Source organism: Fukomys damarensis, unplaced genomic scaffold, assembly GCF_012274545.1.
Source record: "Fukomys damarensis isolate Sample0158 unplaced genomic scaffold, DMR_v1.0_HiC HiC_scaffold_4, whole genome shotgun sequence".
Classification (NCBI taxonomy): domain Eukaryota; kingdom Metazoa; phylum Chordata; class Mammalia; order Rodentia; family Bathyergidae; genus Fukomys; species Fukomys damarensis.
Window position 1 is genome coordinate 32,485,099 of NW_022900916.1, and position 7,487 is coordinate 32,492,585.

The window sequence follows — 7,487 nt, forward strand, 5'->3', positions numbered from 1 at the left end:
TATATTCATAATCAACAGGAAGAGAGTATTTAATGTTGCTTAAGAATTTCAGTGATCACATAATAATGATAATTTTTCCCATTTATTATTAAAGTCACTGTGTGCAGGTTCAGTATGCACAGTTATATTCATGACTCCAAGCAACTGTGCAATGAAAAACCTGCTTGTATTTACATCTTGGGACCAAGCCAAAGTGTGTGTTGCTTTGGGTTGGAGCAGGGAGAAGGGAAGGGAAGGGAAGGTAGGAGGGATTCATATGATCAATTCACAGAGATGAAAGGAAGCAGTGAAAACTTGATTAGAATCCAAAGAATCAGGTCCCAAATCAGAAACCAGAAAGTTAATTAATCATGCTGGAGGACAATGTAGGGGAAAATTCAAACTAAACTGAAAAGAAATGAATATCAACAATTGAGGAGGTTCTTGGTACATTAGATAAACTCATTCTGAAGCCAAACATTCCTGAGGCTTTGTTTTTTAATTCATGGTGGTAGATACATTCCTGGAATAGAGACAGTCCCTTAAAGCATCCAAAGGTTTTCAGAATCCTATGTGTACTGTCTTAAAGCCTCCTTAGGCAGAGGGAATGAAGGTGGCCTCTGCTCTAGTCAGTGGTCCAGAGACCAGAAGTGGACACCAGAGTGTCCAAGACTGGCCTGTGTCTTCCATGGATAAAAAAGCACAAGGAATAATGTCAACCAAATTGCTCTAAAAATGATTGCTGAGTGCAAGGATGTGAGAGAAGGTGACATAGTAGGCACCAAGGCCTTTGAGTTCCCCTTCGATTTTAGGGCTTGACCCATGGAATACAGTGTTACCAGTCTTGGAGTACAATCACTTTGTGGGAGCTTGGTCCCACAGCACTCCTTGGGTTGGTGGTTGTGGGTATGGTGGGGCTGATGAAGCATTTCTACACCCAACATCTTAGAACACTCACCCACAGGCCACATCTGTATCCAGAACCTCTGGCAATGGGCAGACAAAGACTGAAGACTGGCTCACTGGTAATGGAAAATGGGCCTACCAGGAGGTTGATGGGAAATGAAGACCAGGCTATGTACAGACAGGAGATTGAGAATACTCTGGCTCTCCTGTTACACAATGATCCATAGAGTGAGAAGTAAAAAATCAACAGGCATAGAGAATCTTGATCCTGTCAGGACATTAAGAGCTCAGTTTTGTAACTCCCAGGTCAGTGAGAATCAGAAAGACTCCTGTTACTTTCTCCTTGGAGTTTGGGGATGATGGTTGATCTGGAGGGAAAGAAGGTCCAGGCTGCTGTCAGTTTGTCTCTGGGTCAGTGAGCATCAAGGTCAGAATGCCACAGGCTGAGCACATGGGGACCTGAGTCTCACTGCAGGAAGTCATGGCAAGAAAAGGAAACCTTGCCTTTTGGTATTAACTGAGAACCTGAAGATGGGAAGCCTGGGAATAGACCTGAAGTTGGATATGGAGAAATCACCACTATAAACTAGGGCTCCCAGGAGAGCTCCCATGCGCTGATCATGGGTTCTCTGATCAACTTAGGGGGAAAGTGTCTGAAACACCCTCCAGGGTAAGTAGTCATGGCTAGGTTGTGAAACCAGTGTCTTACCACCAATTAGACTCTCAGCTACCTCCATGGGACCATAAAACAGCAAGTGTGACATAGGCAGAAGGAGGCTGAGAGACAGGGATTGTAGAGATTGACCAGAAAGAATGTAGAATAGGGGAAGGGACATGCTGAGCTATAGATCCAGGTTCTAGAATCATGAATATTTGGGTCCTTTTCTTTTCAGATTTTTTACAAAATGTACCAGAAATATTTATGCAGAAATGTTTCCTATTATATACCTGTAGTTTCCCCCACTTCCCTGAACACTATAGCTCCCAGGCCTCCCAAACTCTCATCAGAGCTTTGAAGTGAAGGTCCCTGACACTTCAATTTCACTAACTTCTTGATAAAGTCTCACTCTAGGTGGGTCCAAGAGACCGAAGGCTGCCTGTCCTGTGACAGGAAGGGGGCTGCTACGAGGCTGACAGAGTGTTTTGGTTACCTTCTTGTTGCTGGGACATGATACCAGATATTTACAACTTAAAGGAGGAAAGGTTTATTTTTGCTTTGCCATTTTAGAGGTTTCAGTCCATAGTCAATTGCTTCCAAGGCATAGCAGAGGGTCTTGGCAGAGGGGCTTGCTCATGACATGGCAAACAGAAAGCAGACAGAAATTAAGACAGGAAAGGAGATAGACCCTTCCAGGTCATGCCCCAGTGAGCTGACCAGGCTTTAATTTCTAACATCAATATTTATCAATAAACTCATCGATGAACTGATGTTTACCATACCCCCATGATCCAGTCACCTCCCCAAATTCCTACCTATGAATGCATGAAGGGACACCTAGATATAAAAAGTATCATAAAAATGGCAAGTTTCTTTCACTTCTTATTATAATAATTCTCAACTATCATATGTTCTTCACATAAGGTCACCAAGTAGAGTTATTATATTGATGACTGATGGAATTTAAAGATGCACGTTAATAAGACAAGAATGACCATTGCAAGAAACTTTAAAAAGAAGTGTTTCCATGGTTCTTGCAGTACCCAGCTAGGTTGTCCAACACAAAGTGACTCTGCATTGCCCTGGAAAATGTTATTACGACTTGTGGGTGAAGCCTTCTCCTGTATTCCTGAGGAACCCAGATCCCTCCCCACATATTGTTCTGTCTTTCCACCATTGCATGACCATGTGGCTCTGACAAAGAGCAGTTGGAACAAACATTAATTGAAATGGGATACACACATACAAAGTTTTGGGACTGATCAATACCAATTGCTCTGAAGCTCCTACTCAGAAAGAAAACAAGCAGAGCAATCAATCCTACTACACACCAGGCTCTTCTGCCACAGAGGAAGGCTTTTATCCTCCATCACCATGTTTGGGGTTCCTTTTGTCCAAAATAAATCATATTAAAGGTCCAATTGTGAAATGCACAAACTGAGGTGCCAAGTTGGAGGAGAAAGGACAGCCCAAGCCTCCTCCCCAAACCCTCTTCACAGAGTGGCCTGTAAGGAAACCCCTAGAATGCTTCAGAGCAAGGTTAGAAAACACTATGCCAGGTAATCAGGCAGATCCAAGATTTCCTTCAGCTGCCTCCAGCATCCTTGGTTCACTCTTGGCCCCAAGCCTCCACGTCAAGTGGGACATGGGTTTTCACTGCATGGGTAACGGATGGGTTTTAATATACAAGTTTGCAATCTCTGTCTGTGATATACCCTGTACATTTCTGAACAGGAACAATGTCCCTGGTGACTCTTTGCTCTGAGCAGCAGCCAAATCTACAGCCAGTCTCCTATAGAGGAATGCAAAAAGCCAGCAATAAAAAAACTAAATAGCGAATCAACAGGGTGTAGTTCTTGAACAAATGTACATTCATAATTTGTAACTGTGTAGTTATAAATCCCCTCCTAGAGCTTTACTCTAACAACCCAGAACAAGAGGAAGCTTTTATTTTTTACCTCCTTTTGAATATTTGGTGAAAGAGCTGTGTACATTTGCCAAGAGTGCAAATACTTATACTTTTTACTACCTTAAATAATTGCCTCAAATGGACTGAGGCTACACAGAATCAATGCCTGTCTATGAAATGAAATTTTCATACACAGATAATTTCAGAAGAAATAGATCTAATTTTCCAGAAAAAGCCTAAAGGAATAGCATCCCCCAAAAATGAAATATCTAGGAATCAATCTAATGAAAGAAGCAAAAGGCCTCTACGAATTTTACAGCACTCTGAAAAAAGGGATTGAAGAGGATATAAGAAAATGGAAAGATATCCCCTACTTCTGGGTAGGGCAAATTAGCATAGTGAAAATGGCCATACTACCAAAACTGCTATACAGATTCAATGCAATTTCGATTGAAATTCCAACAGTATATTTCACAGAACTTTAGAAAACAATCCAAAAACTCACTTGGAACCAGAAGAGAACTAGAATAGCAAAAGCCAGTCTAGGCAACAGAGACATGGCAGGGTATGGGAGTTCAAGCCTGACTGGGGCAGGTGCATCACAATCCTGTCTTCTGAGCAGGCTCAGAGACCATGCTAAGGCTGAGCAAGCTTGCCTAAGTGCATAGACACTGGGTCTAACAGGCTACACCTCCGCCCGTAGTCTGTGACTCCTCTGCCTCACCCAAGAAAAATCATGCCATCATATAGATGTCTAGCCAATAAGATATCGCCCAATGTTCTCCACTAATGTATGATCCGCAAAACCTATAAGAAAGTGCCATGTAATCAAATTGCTCCTCCCATGCTCCTCCCTCATGGTTGTCCACATGTAAGCTATATAAGCCTGCGCATTTCCTAAATAAAGCAGAAGCATTCCAAAAACCTCCCCGGAGTCTGCCTGGTGATTCCGCACCTTACCCTCCCAGTCCAAGCTCCTGAACCAAACTCTGCAGACCAAACAGCAGACAATGACAGCAGGGGGATATCACAATCCCCAACTTGAAACTATACTACAAAGCCACTTTGATAAAAGCAGCATGGTAGTGGCATAGAAAAAGACCTGAGGATCAGTGGAATAGATTAGCCCCTTACCTTTCAGCATGCACTGAACTAAAATCCAAGTGAATTAAACATCTAAATATTTAAAAAGAAACACTAAATTTTCTGGAAGACAAGTTAGGCAGAACTCTTGATGACATTGGCATAGGAAAAGATTTTATGAACAAATCCTCAGTAGCATGAGAACTAGCAGAAAGAATCAATAACTGGGATCTCATCTTACTAAAAAGCTTCTGCACTGCAAAAGGAACCACCACCAGAGCTAAGAGACACCTACAATGTAGAAAAAAAAAATTTACCAGATGCTTGTCAAAGGACTCTTATCTAGACTATATAAAGAACTCAAAAAAATCAGGCACTCTCAAATATAAAGACCCAATTCAAAAATGGGCATCTGAAATGAACAGACATTTCTCAAAGAATTAAAAGCAGCAAATAAATATATGAAAAAATGTTCCATATCACTGGTCATTTGAGAGATGCAGATGAAAACCACAGAGATTTCATCTTACCCCAGAAAGAATGGCTGCTATCAAGAAATCAATGAATAATAAATGTTGGTGGGGATGTGGGGAGAAAGGAACCCTTCTCCATTGTTGGTGGGAGTGCAGAATGGTGCAACCCCTATGGAAATCAATATGGAGATAACTCAAAAAACTAGGAGGTTCCATTTGACCCAGCTATCCCTCTGCTGGGTCTCTTTCCAAAAGAGTTAAAAGAATCATACCACAGTGAGGGCCAGGGATTTAGCACAGCAGTTTGGTGGCCTGCCTTGCAAGTGCAAGGACCCGAGTTCAATCCCTGGTACCAAAAAAAAACAAAGAATCATACCACAGTGATATATGCACACCCATGTTTATAGCAGCATAGTTTGTAATAGCTAAAACTTGGAAACAGCCCAATTGCCCATCAGTTGGAGACTGGATAAAGAAGATGTGGTTTTTCTACAAAATGGAGTACTACTCAGCCATAAGAATGAGAAACTAGAGTCATTCATAGGAAAATGGATGCATATTGAGGCCATACTCTTAAGTGAAATAAATAAGACACACATGTGTAAATACTTAATAGTTTCTCTGGTGTGAAAAACTAAAAGTGTAAATAAGGATCAAAATGTATAAACTTGCTATGTAGCCCACACTGGCCTCAAACTCATGGCAATTCTCCTGCCTCAGCCTCCCAAATGCTGCAATTACAGGCATGTGCCACCATGTCCTGGTTTGAGGACATTTACAATGCTTATTTTAAAATAATGTTCCACCTCATCCATTAGATTGCTTCATCTGTATAAGTGTTTGAGCCTAACATATTTTTGTAGGTTGGTTGGCTGGTTTGCTCTCTTCTGGTACCTTCCTTTTTTCTTCTGCTTCAGCTCATATTACCTGAGGCACAAAAATTGCCTTAGCTGAGAATGCACCTAGCAAGCAGTGTGCACCCAAGCCTGGTTTGTTCCCTCTTGATCATGTAGAGAGGGGAGGACCTGACAGGCTCTCTGGGGGTCAAACCTGGACATTTTGGATTCTGCGTGCTGTCCATCCTCAGTGACTCAGAGCCACATAGCAAGTCCCATTCTCCCCAGCCTCTGTTCCCTCTGTCCCATTTGCAAAGAGCCCTCTCAGGGTTGGTGGCTCATGGGATAGGGGCACTGCTCAGGGTCAGGCAGGTCAGTGCTCCCGTGCTGCCACCCACACCCCTCCAGCCAGGCTTGGCAAGGCTTTGTGATCCCCCCCATAGGGGGCAGCATTGCTATCGTTTTTCTGGCCATAGTACAATGAGGGGGAAAGGGCATAATTAAGAATATTTTATTACCATCCATAGCATCGAGGTCTCTCGTCTCTCATCCCCTAAACGCATATTCACAAACCCACATGTGAGCCAGACTGCTGCCTGCTTCAGTTTCTTTGAGCTTCTCCCACTGTGTTTGCATTACAGTAGCTTCTCAGATCCTTCTAATTCCTTTTAATTTCTAGGGCATCTTCAGCTTCTGGTTTAGAAGAAGCCCAAATTCCAGGTTGGGTGGCCATTTTCTTGCTATTTACTATCTCACCTATAATTGGCTTAATGAATCAGAACTCAGGAGGTACAGGCAGAAACAATTTTATTATTTGCCCTACCTCTGCTTTCAAATATGTTCTACCATATCTGTGGCTCTTTGGCTTTGAGTGACAATTTGCAAAGGTCTTGTAGCTCTACAAGTAGGTATACTTACAAGAAAGGCTTTGATGGAGTAATAAAGACTCACTTTCAGGTATTAAAATGTTTATCTAACACCAGTCCAAATTCCAAATGACAGCCAGTCAAAAGCATCTTCCCCTAGTTCCCACCCTCAAAGGAAAGGGTGTGGGCAATAATTGTTTCCTGCTCATTCTCTCCTTATTGCAGGTTCTGATTCTTCCCAGGAGTTACAAATAGACAATACTGGTGAGAAAGCCTCTGAGTAACCTGCGAAAGAATTTTGTATCAGGGAAGAACAGGTCTGAATACTGCCACATCCAGAGAATACAATATCAGCCTCAAACCTTGTTCTTTCCCCCAAGAGTTTTCTCCAAATACTTTTCTCTTGACCTCTTCCACTTTCCCCTTTGATATATCTATATCAATGGCTGGTGGGCTAAGGATTTCAAAGCTGTTTGTTGATCATTTTTTAAGTAATCTTATAATGGTGAATAAGGTCTCTGGATGTAAGGCTGGGTGCCATTTATTGGTTTTGCTTAGTTTATGGAGTTTCAGCCTAGACAGAAACAGGAAAATACCATTTTAAATTTTTTTTGGGGGGTACCGAGTATTGAACTTGGGTCCTTGTGCCACCAGAACCACTGAGCCAAATCCCCAGCTGATTTTTTTTTTCTTTAAAAAGGAAGCTTTTTCTTTTTGGTACGGGGGTCAAACTCTGTCCTTGTGCTTATGAAGCAGGTGACAGAACCACTGAGCTAA